Genomic DNA, 16,501 nt, shown 5'->3' with positions numbered 1-16,501 from the left:
TGATACATTTGTTATAATTGTCCAGGCATAGAACCTGATTATTGGAGGGTTATCTTAAATTCCTGCCCACCACTACTGCAGCAAGGAAAGCAGAAGCATGGAGGCAAGCAGCAGAGAAGAGTCAAGGGGCCTGATTCCCACCCCTTGTCCCCTGCTGCCTGTCCCTGACAACAACTTTCTACCCCTGCCACCTAGTGCAGGCACCCCCTTGCACCTGCCCCCACCCATCACTTATCCCCCTGGGTAAGCCCCTCTGCAGTCCTAGGCATGGAGTGCACTGTGGTTCTAGCTCCCACCTGGGCAGGCAGCAGTGGTTGCAGTGCTGGCAGTTCCAGCCCCAGGACTGGGTTGGAACTGGACCCAGGGCTGGAGCAGTGCCACTGCTGCCAGGCCAGGTGGGGGCTGGAACCACCATGTGCTCCGTGCCCCAGGACAGAGTGGGGCCAGAGGCAGAGCTGGAGCCACAACTGAGGGTAAGTGGCAGGGGTGGGGTGAGGTGGGGGCAGTGGCTGCAGCTCTGACCCTGAGCCCAAGTTAAGGCCAGAACTGCAGCTGCAGCAAGCTGCCCGTCCCTCCCTTTTGTATTCATATCCAAGACAAAGGGCCTTCCCCCTCCATGTTGCATGGAGAGAAAAGCCTCATCCTGGATTCAAGTAAATACAGTACTTGGGACACATCCCAAGGGAGTTTACCAGTACAAAATACTATGAACAAGTTTGACAAGACACCCCTCTCCCTTCCCTATTATAAACACAGTGTACGGGTCCATGAATGGACAAGACCTTACATTAAAGTCTAAGCCTCACCAAATTTTAGTTCTGGTGACTATTGGAAGAGGCAAGTTGCAGACATTTGAGTTTTCTGCCGAGGATGCCTGACCATGGAGGCTGTCAAGCAGGAAAGCCTTTGCTTTGAGCAAGGAGAAGCTGCTGCGAGGGCATTCTCAATGCAAAAAAGAGGCTCAGGATCCCAGAACTTCATTGCACCACCCTGCTGGACACAGATTGAGAGAGGAACTCTCACCAGATAATGGGTCCAAGGCCATTTAAGGATTTATAGATCTTATATATTTTCAACTGCATCCTGAAGTAAAGCAGCAGATGTGACAGGGCAACAAGCCCATGTAAGTGCTCACAATAGCAACTCTCGTTCACATGCTGAGCCACTATATTATGCACCAGCTGAAGCTTCCAGATGCTTTTCAATGATAGCACTAAAGAAAGCACATTGCAATAATCTAGCCCTAAGGTTAGAAAGGAATCAATAACTGTCAATCAAAAAGGAATGGCCACAACATCTAGGCCAAATGACAAGGAAAGAACACAATGCAGCATGTCATGGCGGTTACCGAGAAACTGAGATGCAGCGATGGATAGAAAACGACCCAGATTTTGAAAAGCAATATCACAAAGGTCAGATACACATCTCTAACAGAGGCATACTCATAGCCCAGATAGTTTCTCCAGGGCTTTTCTGTACCCAATAATTTTACCTTCATCCTGTATACTCTAAACTAGGCCAATTTGCTCCCATGCACATACCCTTACATCCATGGCTTGAGAAAAGCAGAGACAACAGGTATTTGAGTTTGACAAAGAGGAAACATAGATTTGAGGCTCACCTATCTATTGACTAACTCTGGTTTAAAACACATCACTATCTCCTGTAGTGGTGACTCAGGCATATGTGACAGGTGGGAAGACACAGGTTGAACACCACCAAATGTATATATGAGAGCCACTGGGCAAGGAAAGAGCACATTTGCACTTCAAAGCCTAGGGAAGTCAATGAAGATCTTTCCATTGTCATAACTGAAGCCTGGATCAAACCCTTATATCCTTTAGGTTCTCTCACTTTCCTTACTAACACCTAAAACCACTGAAAAGCCTTTCCATTCATTCCAAAAGATTCTTCAGTTGAGTAAACTATACCTTGCGGACAATGGTCTCCATGACTGCTGCTAAGTCTAATAATCTTTTTGGACATGTTATCCTGGCCCACTGCCAGGAGGGATTGAGATGAGGAGAACAGATGCTAGGTAGGGGCAAGTTCTGCTCAGAGAATGCCATGCTACCACTCCTTCCTCCCCATCCCTTCCCAGCCCCCAGGTGTAAAATGACAAAGCTCTTTCGTGAGAGCCACGACTGTAGCAGCATGAAACGGGGAATAAAGCGATCTCTCAGGTTTTACATCTCGTCATCTAAAAATAACAAATTTGTGCTCCAGTATTGAGGCTACTGACAGCAAGAGTGTGCATTTCATCATAAATATGTCCAGTTCCAATGCATATTCATAATGCAGATTGCTTGTATTTACAGTTTCTGAAATCACATCTGGCAGAATCTCTCTCTCCCCCTCAGACAGGCAGACAGGGACACGCACCCACGCACACGCATGCACACACACTATTGCTCAGACACATGCATCATTGGCTATAAAATGTACTGCTTGAGACATATTGTGCCATGTAACTAGAGAAGATGGAGACAAAGGTGACAGGCCAGTGCCTTTGCTAGTAGGTTTGAGTGTTAGTCACCATGTGCCCAGATACTAGGGCTAGATGCTAAATTAAACAATTTTCTTCTTCATTAAACATTGTTGCTTCTGGACTTGGCTCTGTATCACTGCACTGTCTGCCTCTGACTTGTCCATTGATCTTTACTATGTACAAAACCAGAATTCCATTAGAAAGGGAGAAAATGATTTCTCCAGCTTATTTCCTGGAGAGGAGGTTTTCCAATGCTGTTATCAGTAAAGATGGTGTCTCAAAGGAGAGACATACTATAATGTTGTTAAATGTGTTTCATTTTGAAACAGAAGAGATAGATTTGCCGTTCTGCCTGCTATTGCAGTAGCAGGGTTTCCATGGATACAGGCTTATAAAGACTTTCCCATGACAGCAGTACAAAAGGATAAATTCTGATCTAGGTTGCCCCAGCGTAAATTTGAAGTCACTGGAATTACTCCTGGTCATCACTGAGAGCATAGATCTGTTTCACTGTCTTTTTCAGCTCCATACTGAGGCTGTTCTGAGGGGAAAACATGCTCTGCATATACCAGCTTTGGCCAAGGAATAGGATACACAAAACAATTACAGCATCTCTGTGTTAGGAGCAAGAAATGAAGATGGCCCAAAGACAAAATACTAATAAATTAAGTGCCTTTTTCAGCAGCTTAGGTCAATGTCCTATGGTTTGATCGCAAAAATTCAGGTCAACTTTTGGCTAGATAAATTAATTACCTCATAATAGCTACCTTAGGTTTGACAAAATATTGTTTCACGAATGCTAAAAGTGCCACAGTAGGAAAAACATGTCCCTCTCCTTTTTCCAAAAAAAGACAGGATGGGAGGAAGGGGTGGGGGGGATGACAATAATTTAATCTGTGGAACAGATGTTTAAACTAATACATGGGATTTGTTTCCCTTGCCTTGAGTGAAGCACCCAAAATATATACCACACAGAAAAGAGATTTGCTGATGCAAAATGTGTAGCTGTGGTTTTGTATTATCACACTGGGAATAGCAAATAAGTGTGCTTTGTTTATTTTTTCTTGGGGATCAGAGGAGAAGAGAAGAGAAGAGAAGAGAAAAAGGAGGAATCTAGTGTCTTCAACCCTTCTGCACTCATCTGTAAAGCCAAAACACTCCCCCCTCTACTCTGAAGTTCCCATTTAAAGCCTAATTCAGTTAGGCTGTTTATATCAAATTTTGATTCATACCACAGATCCCTTTTGAGGTTTCCCTTTCCTGACCTCTCTCTATTCATCCATCCCAAGACTGTGAGTTCAGACCTTTATATGCTTGTGGATGGTACCTAATGGCACCATGAACCTTGTTATGACCAATAAATTTTTGCACAGGGGCCATTGTTTTGTTGTATATTTGCAGTGGTGAGCATAAGATTGGGCTCTGTATGCACTGCTCTAATACAGTAAATAATTCTATCCAAATTAATAATACTGATAGTGTCATTTCAGTGAGGGAATTATCATCCTTGTACCACTAGGTAACCTTGCTTTTGGATTTTGTTTGAAAAAAAATTAGTAAAGACAACATTTGAAAGGAAGTAAGTCCTAAATTTCCATTAAAGGCTTACTGTTATCCACTGTGAAATCTTCTCCATCCATGCTCACTATCCTCTGAGTCACTATTACATCATCTGCAGGTCTCTAAGTTGTGTTTGGGATTCTCTTGTTGCAACTTGGACAGTGCCATTCTTCACATGATTTTCCACTAGTCTCTCCTCTTGCAGGGGGAAAGTCTTTCTGGCAAGCCACAGTGTAACTTAGGGGGGCTCCATTTCTTCCTAAACATTTGGCAATTTTTTTCTGGAAGTTCTAGTAACATGTAAAGGCAGAAGGTCCCATATCGACATGAGTACATCAGCACCATCATGAGTTAGTGTTGCTGAACTGTAGTGCAGGAATCATGTTTAATGAAACACACTAAGGCTAGGAGCAGTAGTTGGTTGCATTTGTCCCAGGATCAGATATGCTTGTGTTTTCCTGGAAGAGAAAAGTTCTGGAATTGGTGTGTACACACATCAACCCTTCCTATCAGGGTTTAAATGAGCAGCTGAATGCACTGCTGCTTTTCTGCCATTGATTCAATCGTGAAATCCCAGGACACCATTCAGATGCACTTTGTGATGTCCTGGAACAAACTGTTAGCACTTCCTATCCCATGAACCTCTTTAGAGTTTTTCCCAGGACAGACATGGACATCTGAATGATTGCACTTTTGTTCTGGGAGAAAAATAGTTTATCTCCAGGCAAATGTGATGCCTGTTTTTGGCCTGAGTAGAAAAATTCCTGCCTTAAGGGGCCACCTCAAATTGGGAAATATTCTCCATCATCTCTATTAAAGACTACAGCTTTTTTCAAGCAAATCACCCAAGTCAATTCCTTAAGAAGGGCTGTGCTCTGCATGTGCACGTATGTGCGTATACACGTGGCTGGGCAAGTCTTTCCCTGCTCTGCTGAAAATCAGGATGTGAGCATCTCATTTAGAAGGCTTCTGGCTTTGGAGGCAGGTTGTAGGATCTTTATCTAACACCACTTGATCCCTGTGATGCTGACAGCAGTGCTTAGGGATTCCCTCTCTGGGGCATTAAGCCTTGGCTTCTTCTAGGTCCCTGTGGGCTGTTCAGACAGAGGTTAAAAGTTCCCCATTGAACTTACTGGAAATTAGAGATGGTTGTCCAAAATATACAGGGATGAGGTAGCACTATTCTATACCTGCACCTGAGGGTTTGATTATATTTTTAGAGGGAAAAGCTGGGAAACTAAGCTGGAATATTGGGGATAAAAAGGAGATCTAGGAAGTATGAAAAAAACAAAAACAAAAAACCAGGGCCTTGTTTCAGAATGGAAAACCAGGATGCTGCAGTAAAGGGCAAGCTGTGAGAAAAACAGCAATTATTTCTGTGCCATCTCTTTACTACGGTCTCCTAGTCCCAAATTTTTCCCTTTCAGACTGGCTATAATCCCCTCCAACCTCCCTCTCAGCTCTGCACCCATTTGCCCTCCCACTTGACTCTCCCACCTCACACTGAGTAATTCCCTCAGTGACCTCCCCCTTGCCGCCTCCATACACACAGCTGTCCTCTCCAGACTGAGAACTCCTCCACAGGAAAAAAAAAACACCCCAAAACCAAAAACCACACTCTCAGTGCTGAAATCTTTCCATTCAATACCTTCAGCAACCCCCTCCACTCAAACCATCTCCCCTGCTATCCAACAGCCACAGCCATTGGGCTCAAAGCAGAAAGGAGCAAAGGCAGCAAAGAACTGTTTTGCACAGACCAGGGTGTGCACAAAATTAAACTGTGTATTCATTTTAGCTACTCAGCTGTACTATGTGCAATTTTTTAATTATGCTTTTATTATGCTAAGGATATGAGCTGACTCTGCAGAAGCCTAACCTGCAGCAAGCTGTAAATGATTTTGCTTGAAATGAAAGTCTGACACTTAAGTGCACTAGGAGAATAAAGACAGGCTGGCACACTAATTATTGCACTGTAACTATGAAAGCCAGCTAAACACTGGCAATTAAACACCACAGCAACAATAAAACCAAACTGAACTCAGTTTGCAGGGGTAGCTGCAAGGCAGTGAAGAACCAGACCCCAAGACATAGGAGGGCTTTAGAGTTTTTGTTTACTTTAACGTTGTTTAATTAAATATAGCTGGGACACCAAGAAGAAAGCTGTATCATGGCTTTTGGGCCACAATAATCAGAATCAGATGACAAAAGGAACTGGGTTCCATGACTACAATATAATGTAGCTACTCTTTAAAGAAACACTAAGCACTTATACAGCAAATGACATTTGAACGAGTAACTAAGGAATAAGCCAAGAACAGTCAGCTGATTTCATGGATTTGGAATATTTTTTAAACACAACCATGCTTGCAACTTCGTATTTTCCCCTGTGAGTGTTCACAGATAGAAAGCAAATTTACATTTTTTGATCAGTCATTGTACATTTTTTGCAATATTTCCCAGATCTAATTATGGACATCAATAAAGTAAGAGAATGCTTGATTTAATGTTGGGGTTGGATTCTTTTGTCAGTGAAATAAACAGCAAGATAAACTATTGCTGATGTCAGTGGGAGCAAGAAAAATCCCTATTTATAGCTGTGGACATGCAGTGTAAACAGTGAAGGAAGATGACATACTAGAAATGTTCACAACTTCAGTTTTGTGAGACATCCTTTATACTGTGTATTCCAGCTGCTCTTCAAGGAAATATTCCTTGGCTTGTTGTCATTCGTTTTATCTAATGCTGCTGTACATTTGAATTGAACTTTTGGTAGATGTAATATAATCAAAAGAAGTCATTTTGGGTTAGAAAAAAAAGAAATAGTTTAGGAAAGGGAGCAACTGTTCAGTTCACTTCCATTAAATATAGGATTCTGGAGTTCATAGCATTTAGACATACAGAGGCTTTCCTTTCCTCATCCATTCTTTTTTTTTTGCTTTGAATGTACAACCAAGTTGGTTCTTGCTCTGAAAAGCATTAAGTAGACTGTTGCTATAGCAACCAACTCCCTGAAACCTTTTTATAATTAAAATGGTAGTCTAACCACTCACAAAAATAGGTCTCAGGAAAAAAAAAACAAAAAAAAAAAAAGAAAAACCCACCCAAATCACCAAAAAAAGTTTACAGCTTCCTGGATAACATTTTAATATTCTTTTAAAAGGATTTTTATTTGAACTGGACAAGCTTGCTTACTTTACATTGAAGCTTATGTGTTAGGAAGTATTTTGATGAATAACTTAGGTAAAATTATATAAAAATCCACTTTTATTGCATTTGCCAGGAAGTGCCAGAGATGCAGATTTCATCAAGCCTGGATCAATAATGCAGTAGGGCTTGAATCATCTAAGGTTTGAATCATATAAAAAATATTTTCTGAATATTATCAGTAAGAAACTCAGGATATTCAATCAATTATCTACTGACAAATTTAACAATATTCGTAGCTTCCCTCAGAATTTAAAAAGTTGCTTGACCTCAAATGCAAGTGAAAAATTATCAAGGTGTCAATTTTCCTATTGCAGAAAGGAAAAGTAATGTTATGAAGCTGATTTTTCCCCCTAGGTTAGAGACAGACATTCAAAAAGCCAAAGCCTGAATTGATTCAACCTTTACACATTAGTTTAACCTGCCTAGGCTGAACCGGTTTGTAACAGGGGAGGCTCTCTCTGGACTGAGGCAATGCAGGTACATGCCTGCAGTTGCTCAGGCCAGGCGCTGGCGGGCGCTAGAGCATGCACTCAGCTGCAGGGAAGCTGTGATGGGGGGACATGGCCAACCCAGGCTGAACTGGCCACAGAGGGGTTTAATTCCCTCTCCCTGTGCCACCATCAGAGACCAGAGCCAGATCTGCTCGGTGCTCCCCACTTGCTGCTGCAGCACCAGGCACCATGGCCCCCGACACAGAAAGAGGCAGAGAGGAGAGCTAGTTTCCCCTGTACCCCACTGACAGCCAGGTCTGCCAGCTTGCACCCTGCCCAGAACAGGCCCCCAGCTGTCCCCTCGCTGGAGGCCAGAGGGAGGAGGAATAACCCTGCCAGGCCCCTGCTGCTTGTTCTGTGCTGGGGCAAGTCCCCTCCCGGCAAGAGGGGGCTTATTCTGCTGCTGGCCCCAGCACTTGCAGTCCTGAAGGAGTTAACCTGCAGCCCCTGGGCTCCCAGCTGGTGGCTGCTCCCCCCACATTATTCCCCACCCAGCTTTGCCTGCAGAGTGGCCCGGCAGACCCCACTGTGGTGTCAGCAGCTGAATAAACCCCCTGCTGCTGAGAGGGGGCTTGCCCCAAGCACAGAGAGGCTGCTCACATTGCTGCTGTGGAGAACGGTGGCACTGCGGGGGCATGGCCAGGCAAGGCCCCAGGGGGTGGGACAGAGACGGGGGTTATTCCTCCTCCCTCTGGCGAGGGGACAGCCAGGGGCCTATTCCAGACAAGGTACAAGTGCTGCAATGACAGCCAGCAGACCCAGCTGCCAGTGGGGGTACAGGGGAAACTAACTCTCTTCCCTGCCCCACTCTGCCTCAGAGGTCATGGTGCCTGGTACTGCAACAGCTAGGGGGGAGTGCTGCGCAGACCTGGCACTGGTATCTGCTGGGGGTTGTGGGGGTGGGAAATTAAACCCCTCTCCGGCCAGACCCCTGCCCCTGCCTGTCCCTGCGCAGGCTGAGGAGCAGAGGAGTAGGGCCAGCCTGGCTGGGCTGGACTAGGGAGTCCTGCCCAACCCAGAGAGCATGCAGGATGCTGGGGGTCTCTGGTTTATCTTTAACGAGCAAGGGCTCTGGGACAGACATTGCATAAACCAGTTTGAGCCAAATCGGTTATGTCTGATACCACATTCAACCAGCTGTATCTCAAAGCAGTTTGATACATTTTGATACTGGTTTATGTGCATTGAGGTTCTTCTCTGAGCACTTAAACCTATTTGCATACAATGTTTGTCCCTAGCCCTAGTGTTTATTACAGTATGCAACAGCTATGGTAGCATGTCACAACTAAAAGATAAATTAGGAACAGACAAATCTAAACCTCTGTTTAAAAATAACACTTGACTCAGATCCAGGGCTCTGTAGAGAAAAATCATAGGATCATAGTACTTAGGGTCGGAAGGCACCTAAACAGATCATCAGGTCCGAACCCCTGCTGTAGGCAGGAACGGGTGCCGGGGTCATATCACCCCAGCCAAATACCTGTCCAGCCTCCTCTTGAAGACCCCCAAGTTAGGAGAGAGCACCACCTCACTTGGGAGCCCATTCCAGAGCCTGGCTGCCCTAACTGTAAAGTAAAATGAAAGCTTATAAGAATTTCTTGGTATACATTTGAAGATTTAATGTTTTCATTACATATATAAAGGTGTATTCTGCTCTAAGTTATATTCTGAAAGTTGGTGAATAATGATAAAATAATAGGACTATTTGGACTGGTGCCCCCCAGAAACAAACCTCATATCTCATTTATAGGAAGTATATGATGAAAACAGGTTAGAGACTCAGAAAGAGTTGGTAGGAGTAAAGTAAATCCAAAGAAGTGTCCCAAATGCAAACTTTTTTCCCCCTTCGCCTGAATGAAAAATGCCACTTCACTGGAGATCAGAATTTGGTACCAAACTCCCACCCCCCAAAAAAGCAAAACAACTAAGGCTTCCCCATATTGTTAAAAAAGATTGAAGCTCTTAAAGAGGCTGAATGCTGTTCCTCAGAAACAAAGTATTTAGCATTGCTCTAATACATTCATTCCTTAGCTAATCCCAAACTGGCAGCAAGTTCTACCAAGAGCGATTTCACTAAGAAGACTCAACCCCAGAGCTGACTGAATGACTGACAAAGGGGAAAATAGAAGGATCTAACAGTTCTCTCATTGCCTTTCTTTGATACAGACTTATTTTCCAAGGTATCTGCACTGTGGTGACTAACATTTTTAGCAGAGCTTTGCAGATACTGTCATTGACCTCAGCACTGTTACTGAATCCTGTTTTCACATGGATACATCCTTGAACAAATTTCTGCTGTTGCTTGGTTTCCCCTTACTAACAGACGGTTGAGTATGCTTCCTTCTACCTACAGATTCTTCAACAAATATTAATCATGACATTTTGTATTGATGCATCAGTTGCACACTCTCTCCTTCCACAGCAGTGATGGCAAAGAGTACAGGATTTGGCCCCATTCTCATGCCTGTTTTGAGGAGAAAGTAAGGGGCCCCTTTAGGCCTCTAATACATTTCCCCAAAGTGATTTTGATTATATGGCAATCAGGATGGGTTGTCCCGAGTTTGGCATTGACAGACCCACAACAGGCCCTTGGCTCATCCCTACCACTTCACACTAACTTCAGTATTGTAGTAGCAGAATCCCATCATGGACAGCTTTGTGCACTGGCACTATGGCAACATCAATTCCCAGTGACCCTGAGTATTTCCACCAGAGCCATCAAGCCTTACAGACTCATGGCAGAGAAGCTAACTCTTTTCTGTTCCTGCCTGCTATTCTACCCTCACTCCTGTAGGGTTGTCCTCTACAGCACATTGTCCAGTCTCATTTTAAACAACCCAAGCAGCAGAATGCATTTACCCATGAAACAAACTTCATTTCTCCTTCTGTATAATCCACTTTTCTCCTTTTCCAATTTGTTCCTTTGATTCTCACTACTGAGGTCCATCTTAACAATGCCACTTCCTCTTTGATGCTCATCTCTCTTCTTTGGCTGTGCTTTAGCAAAGCTGTCCTTTTATTTGTCTGTCTGGCAATCCACCTTTAATCTAAATCACCAATCAAAGTCTATTGGGATTACAATTGATTACATTCTGTAGGCTATTGCCTTCAGCTCTTGTTGTATTTCCTCATAAGTCAGTCTCAACAGCCTCCATCATTCATACTGCTCATTTCTGAACTCCTCCCAAATTCTCATCAGTCTACAGAGCACAGACCAGAACTCAGTAATTTAGATCTGGACTGAGCTATGCTACTGTCTTCAGACTTGTGCTATTGTCTCTGGTATTACAATACGATTTCTTTTTGTGGCAAAGCATCATGTAAAGCCTGGAAGCAAGGTACATTACATCCTTCTCTCCTTACGAAATCCTCCATAATATGATTGTACGCAGTCCTATTTTGGACATTCTTCAGGTAGACAACTGACTAAGCTCACGTGCTCATAATACATGAGAGAGACTACTCTGAAAAAGAATCAAGGTTGTCTCTCTCTTCCGAGACTACTTTTGTCTTGCAACTCTCATAAGGGTGTGGAGAACCAGGCCGTGTGAGTGGCTATACATACATTAGCTGGCTAGAATGTAGACTACAGTTATAGTGTTCCGTGTTGAAAGGGCTGACTTTCAAATCTTTATGCTAAAAATCATTCAATACTTGCTAATCAAATCCTTCATCCCAGTAGAATACTTTGAGGCTTAAATAACGGTTCTAGAAAGATGCAACTAGTCTCCTGGAGGTTTGGGCTACAGACGCAGGCCAGTTAAATGTCAGCAGCAAAGAAAAAAACCCCTCAGTATTGCCTGAGGTCCAGTGACAACAGAACTAATTCTGGACTCATAAGTACAGACATTCAAAAAGCCCAAGCCTGAATGGATTCAATCTTTGCAGGTTAGTCTAGACTGAACCAATTTGCAAGTGAATAGACGTTCACTTTTAAGTCTGGAAATGCAGGCACATACCTGCAGTGGCTCCAGGTTAGAAGCCAGGGGGCGCTAGAATGAGCCCTTGGCTTCAGGGAAGCTGTGCTGGAGAGGGGGGGGGGCAGGGCGTGGCCAGGCCCAGGCAGGCTGAGTATGATTGGGGAGGGGTTTAAAACCCCACCCTGGCCTGCAGTTGGGGTTCCCTCCTCTTTCTCCCTTACCCAGGGGACTGCAGCCAAAGTCTGCCAGCCCCAGCTGCTATCTCTACCACTCGAGCCCAGCCAGGTACATCTTAGCTGGGGTTCCCCAGGGGGAGAGGGAAGGGAGGGTGGAATAAACCCCCTCCCTCACCTCAGGGGGCCATGACTGCCAGCATCTGGCCACAACCCTGCCCTGCTGCTAGAGCAGCAAGGGGGGAGGGATCCTGACAGAGCAGCAGCCCCTGTTACGGTGTCCTGGGGAGTGCAAGACTTCCCGGTGGGGGGCTATGCTGTAGGTGGGAGCGGGCCAAGCAGAGCTGCTGCAGCCTGTGTGGGGTGAGTGGCAGTGGCACCAGGGCTGAGAGGGGTGGCTATGGGGGCTAAGCCAAATTTTGGGGTGGCCATAGCCCCCCAAGCCACCCATAACACTGCTGCTGCCGCCACTCACCTTGTGCAGGCTGTGGCAGCTCTGCCTGCCCCACTCCCACCCACAGTGCAGCCTCCCACACCGCTGCAGCAGTGGGGTGAGGGGGTGGGGAGCGATCCTGACACATGCTGCTGCATCCCGGCCAGGCAGACCCCAGCTTGGGTCCATGCCAATGGACAGGGGAGGGAGGGGGGAATTAAACCCCTTTTCATCCTCTGCTAACTTGAGGCTACTGCCAGAGCTAGCCATGCCCTCTGCCACTCCAGCACTGGGGGAAGGAGGGCGGAATGCCTAACAGGGGATGCTCTGCCGCAGCCAGGCAGACCCCATCTGGGGTCCCCCAGTGGGAGAGGGGAGGGAAGGCAGAATAAACCCCTTCCCTGCCCCCTTCACCTCAGAAGGCCATGCAGGGCTGGCATCTGGCCATTCCTCAGCTCCTGCAGCAGCAAGGGCGGGGGGAAGGGGGAGGTCCTGACATGGGCTGCTCTACCCCAGCCAGGTAGACAACATGCCAGTGGGAGAGGGGAGGGAGGTGGGAATTAAACCCCCTTCTATCCCTTGTTTGCTTCACACTACTGCCACTGCTAGCCTTGCCCCCTGCTGCTCAAGCAGCGAGTGGAGCAAAATGCCTGACAGGGGCTGCTGTACCCCTGCCTGGCAGACCCCAGCTGGGGTTCATGTTAGTTGGACAGGGGAGGGAGCAGGGAATAAACCTCTTCTCTGCCCCCTTCGCCTTAGGGGAGCTGGCGTCTGGCCATGCCCCTGCCCCTTCTCCAGCTAGAGAGCAGAGGGGCCCAGCCAGCCCTTTTCCACTAGAGCAGGCAGACAGCACAGCCCAGTCCAGGGCTGCTGAGCATGCTGGGATACTGGGGGACTCTGATTTAACTTGAACCAGGAAGGGGTCTGGAACACAAGTTCCTTAAACCAGTTTGACCTCAATGTGTTAAATCTAATACAACCAGGCTTATCTCAAACTAGTTTTGGCCATTTTGAAACTGGTTTATGTGTGCTGAACTTCTGTTCTGTTACAGGTTTAAACTAACTTCTGATCACTTACCAGTTTACAAGCAACTTCTGTCCCTAGCCATTGGGGTCTTCTTTGCCTATACTTTGAAGTAAGCAACCTGACCACAGGTATCTGGCAAAAGTAATGTGCACAATCACTATAGGAGTAATATATTATTTGACCTATGCAGGACAAACTCTTCAGACCCAAGACTTCTTACTAGTGAATAAGGGAGCCATTAGCCAAATTTGAAAATGCAAGTCCTGCAGCCAGCTATAAATACTTTTGCTGCTTTAGTGCTACAGTCAGTGGAAAGACACAGCAAAGACAAGGTTAAAGGGAACACCTCATAAACTGCCTAAAAAGCAAACTTTTAATTTTATTAACAAGGAAACAACTCTGTAGCCTGTGTAATCAGCAAGGAGCCTAGTTTTCTTTTTTAATCCAAAAATTGGGGATTTTTTTTTAATTGGAGAAAACCAGGATCCCTGGTAATCTGTTCTATAGATACACGTTAACCTCTCTAGAAACAGAAGCACCATTGGTGCACACACCCTGGGCAGGTTAGTGCAGTTAAAGTAGCATATACAGGATGAATTTGCAACTCTTTTCTTCCAAGCCTTCTCATGCCCCCAAAATACATAGGCTTTGTGCAGGGAGATTGGGATGATGCTTCCCAGACAGCTGAGCAGCAGCCTGTGTGTTCTCCTCAGGCACAGATTTCACTTAGTGGATCCATGGGGTTGCAAAACTCAGTGGTTGCACTCCCATCTTTTACCTGCCCCACCCTAGCCCCTTTCAGTGCTGCTGCAGCTCCTGAAGGGCACAGTTCCCCACAGTGCACAGGATGTACACGGTCTCCCAGGAAGTGCTTAGTCATGGAAAGGTTATTCCCTGCATTCAGTGGTCCCCAGCTATTACATTGCTTTTTTGTTCCTGGAGGAGGCCCAGGCCATGGCACTAAATTAAATGTTGGATCCAGCTGAACTCTTAGGTCTTTGAGTCTGGGATTATTAATATATGTACTGGCAGTTGTAGTGATTTATGATGGGATGCGACACCCATAAAAAGAACGAATGCTTCATGTAGCTTCCAATTAGTTTGGAAATGTTTTCTGGTTCTTTGCCTGGAAGGATTCAGACAACAGTAACATTGTTAGTAATGAATTGCCACCTCCTAATGTTCACTTACAAGAATTACTGGCTGAGTAAATTATTACTGACCTTCCTTTTATTAGTTTCTTTTTAGTTATTCATGGGACCTTTGAAAAATGCAATTGAAAAGAAGTTGTAAAGCCTGATGGAGAGATGGAATCAGAAAAGCATTGTGGGCAATGGAGTCACAAATTTGCGCTATGGTTCAGAGCACAAGTGGTAGGGCTTTTGTATGTGCATACCTTTAAGACTGGCTGCAACATTGTTGTTCTTCTCCAAAAAAAAGGAGGCTTTTTGCAACCTCTGAATTCTGTCTGATAGGAGGTTGTACCAGGTTTCCTTCTGTGCAGGCATCAATTCTCTGCAGCATGTACACTCTGCAGGCACTGATTTATACATCTCTGCTGCTGAGCAACTGGTTGGCTGACAGGCTACTCTGTGGCTAGCTTAATCAGCCCATCCACAAATAGGTGAAGTCTGAAAACAATAAAGCAGTTTCCAATATACAGCATTTTTCTTACTGCATATCTTCTGGACTCAACCAAGACTTGTTTTCACAGTTGAGACCTACATCGTATGTCAAACAGACAATATCTTATTTTCTTTAACATAAGAGTCAAAAAGCCACATATGTAGGTAGGTTGGTAATTCTAATGTAGTAGCAAGGAAAAAATTAATTACTTTTGTTACTTGTCACCATGTGATACTTGCAGTAGGACATCAATGCATCTTCATAACCACCCTGGGAAACAATTATGCACATTCCCAGCACCATTCAGAGTGAGAACCTTGGTGTTTCAAACTAGTGCTAAAGCAGAAGCACCAAAAATCCATGGAAACCTGATGATTTAGGCTTGCTTGCCACGAGACAGCAATTCCAGGCAGGAGCCAGAAAATGACAGTCTACAACTTGTGACTTCTAGTTCCATACTGTAAACAGCAGATAAATGTTCCCTCTTTCTAAAATGGAAGGGCACAATCCATACCTTTATCTAAGTGTTTTCTTCCAAAGATGCCTTTGGAGAAACTTATCGCTGGTATAATCCACCAGAACAGGGGTCAGCAACCTATGTCCTACGGGCTGGATCTGGCCCATGAAACCATTAGATCCAGCCTGAGGAGCCAGAGGACTTTAGTGGCATTTGAGGACTTTGGTTGCATTTGGCAATGGGGGCTTCACCTAGCCCTTGTCATGGATGGGCAGTGGAGAGAAGCAGTGGTGGTGGAGGAGGGTCCTAGCACTGACCTGCCTTGAACCTGAGCTGGGTCATTTCAGCCTGCTGCCAAGAAAACATTGCCAACCACTGCACTAAAAGCTTCACTAGCTCTAAGGGAGTTATACTGGATTGTGCTGGCCCTTGAATCTGGCCCTCTATTTTTGCTTCGTTGTTTTGGGCAAACTACTTATGATTTAGGTTTTCCAGATTAACAGAGCACACCACTGGAAGCATGAGTTACTGACATGTTTTAACTCCCTTCTGCAAACATGGGACAGACTCAGAGCAAAATATAATGTTTCTAGAAATAGCATTAACATTTTTGTGGACAGCTGCTCCCCTAGGAGGGGAATATGCTGTGAATACCTGCTCATGACCCTGCCCTTCTCTCCTGTATCACTCCTTAGCTGCCCTGTAAGACAAAGCTACATAACAACAGTGTACTGTAGGCACAGTCTCCTCTCCCCTTTCTGCTGATTCTGGTACTTTTCCAACCTTCTTACCTCTTCTTTGTTTTTCTCTTTACTTGAAAGGGGAAGAGAACACATGTGCCTGAAGCATGACATGCATTTGTCACCAGGTGATGTGGTTTCAGCCTTGATTACCCTAAATCATCCTAGTAAATCCATAATGGATGTTCAATTACCTAGTAAAAGTCATTAGAGATGCACTGATATATCAGTCTGATATTGGATTGGCACTGATATAAAGAAAAATGTTTGTATCAGAAATCAGCCATATCAGGCTAATTTGGCTGATAAATGCCTGTGTATGCATCCAGCTGCAGTGCAGCACAGGCAGTGAGGAGCACAGTGGGCAACGTGGACAGCT

The sequence above is a fragment of the Alligator mississippiensis genome, chromosome 7 (assembly GCF_030867095.1).
Source record: "Alligator mississippiensis isolate rAllMis1 chromosome 7, rAllMis1, whole genome shotgun sequence".
Taxonomy (NCBI): Eukaryota; Metazoa; Chordata; order Crocodylia; family Alligatoridae; genus Alligator; species Alligator mississippiensis.
This window is presented reverse-complemented; position numbering follows the sequence as displayed.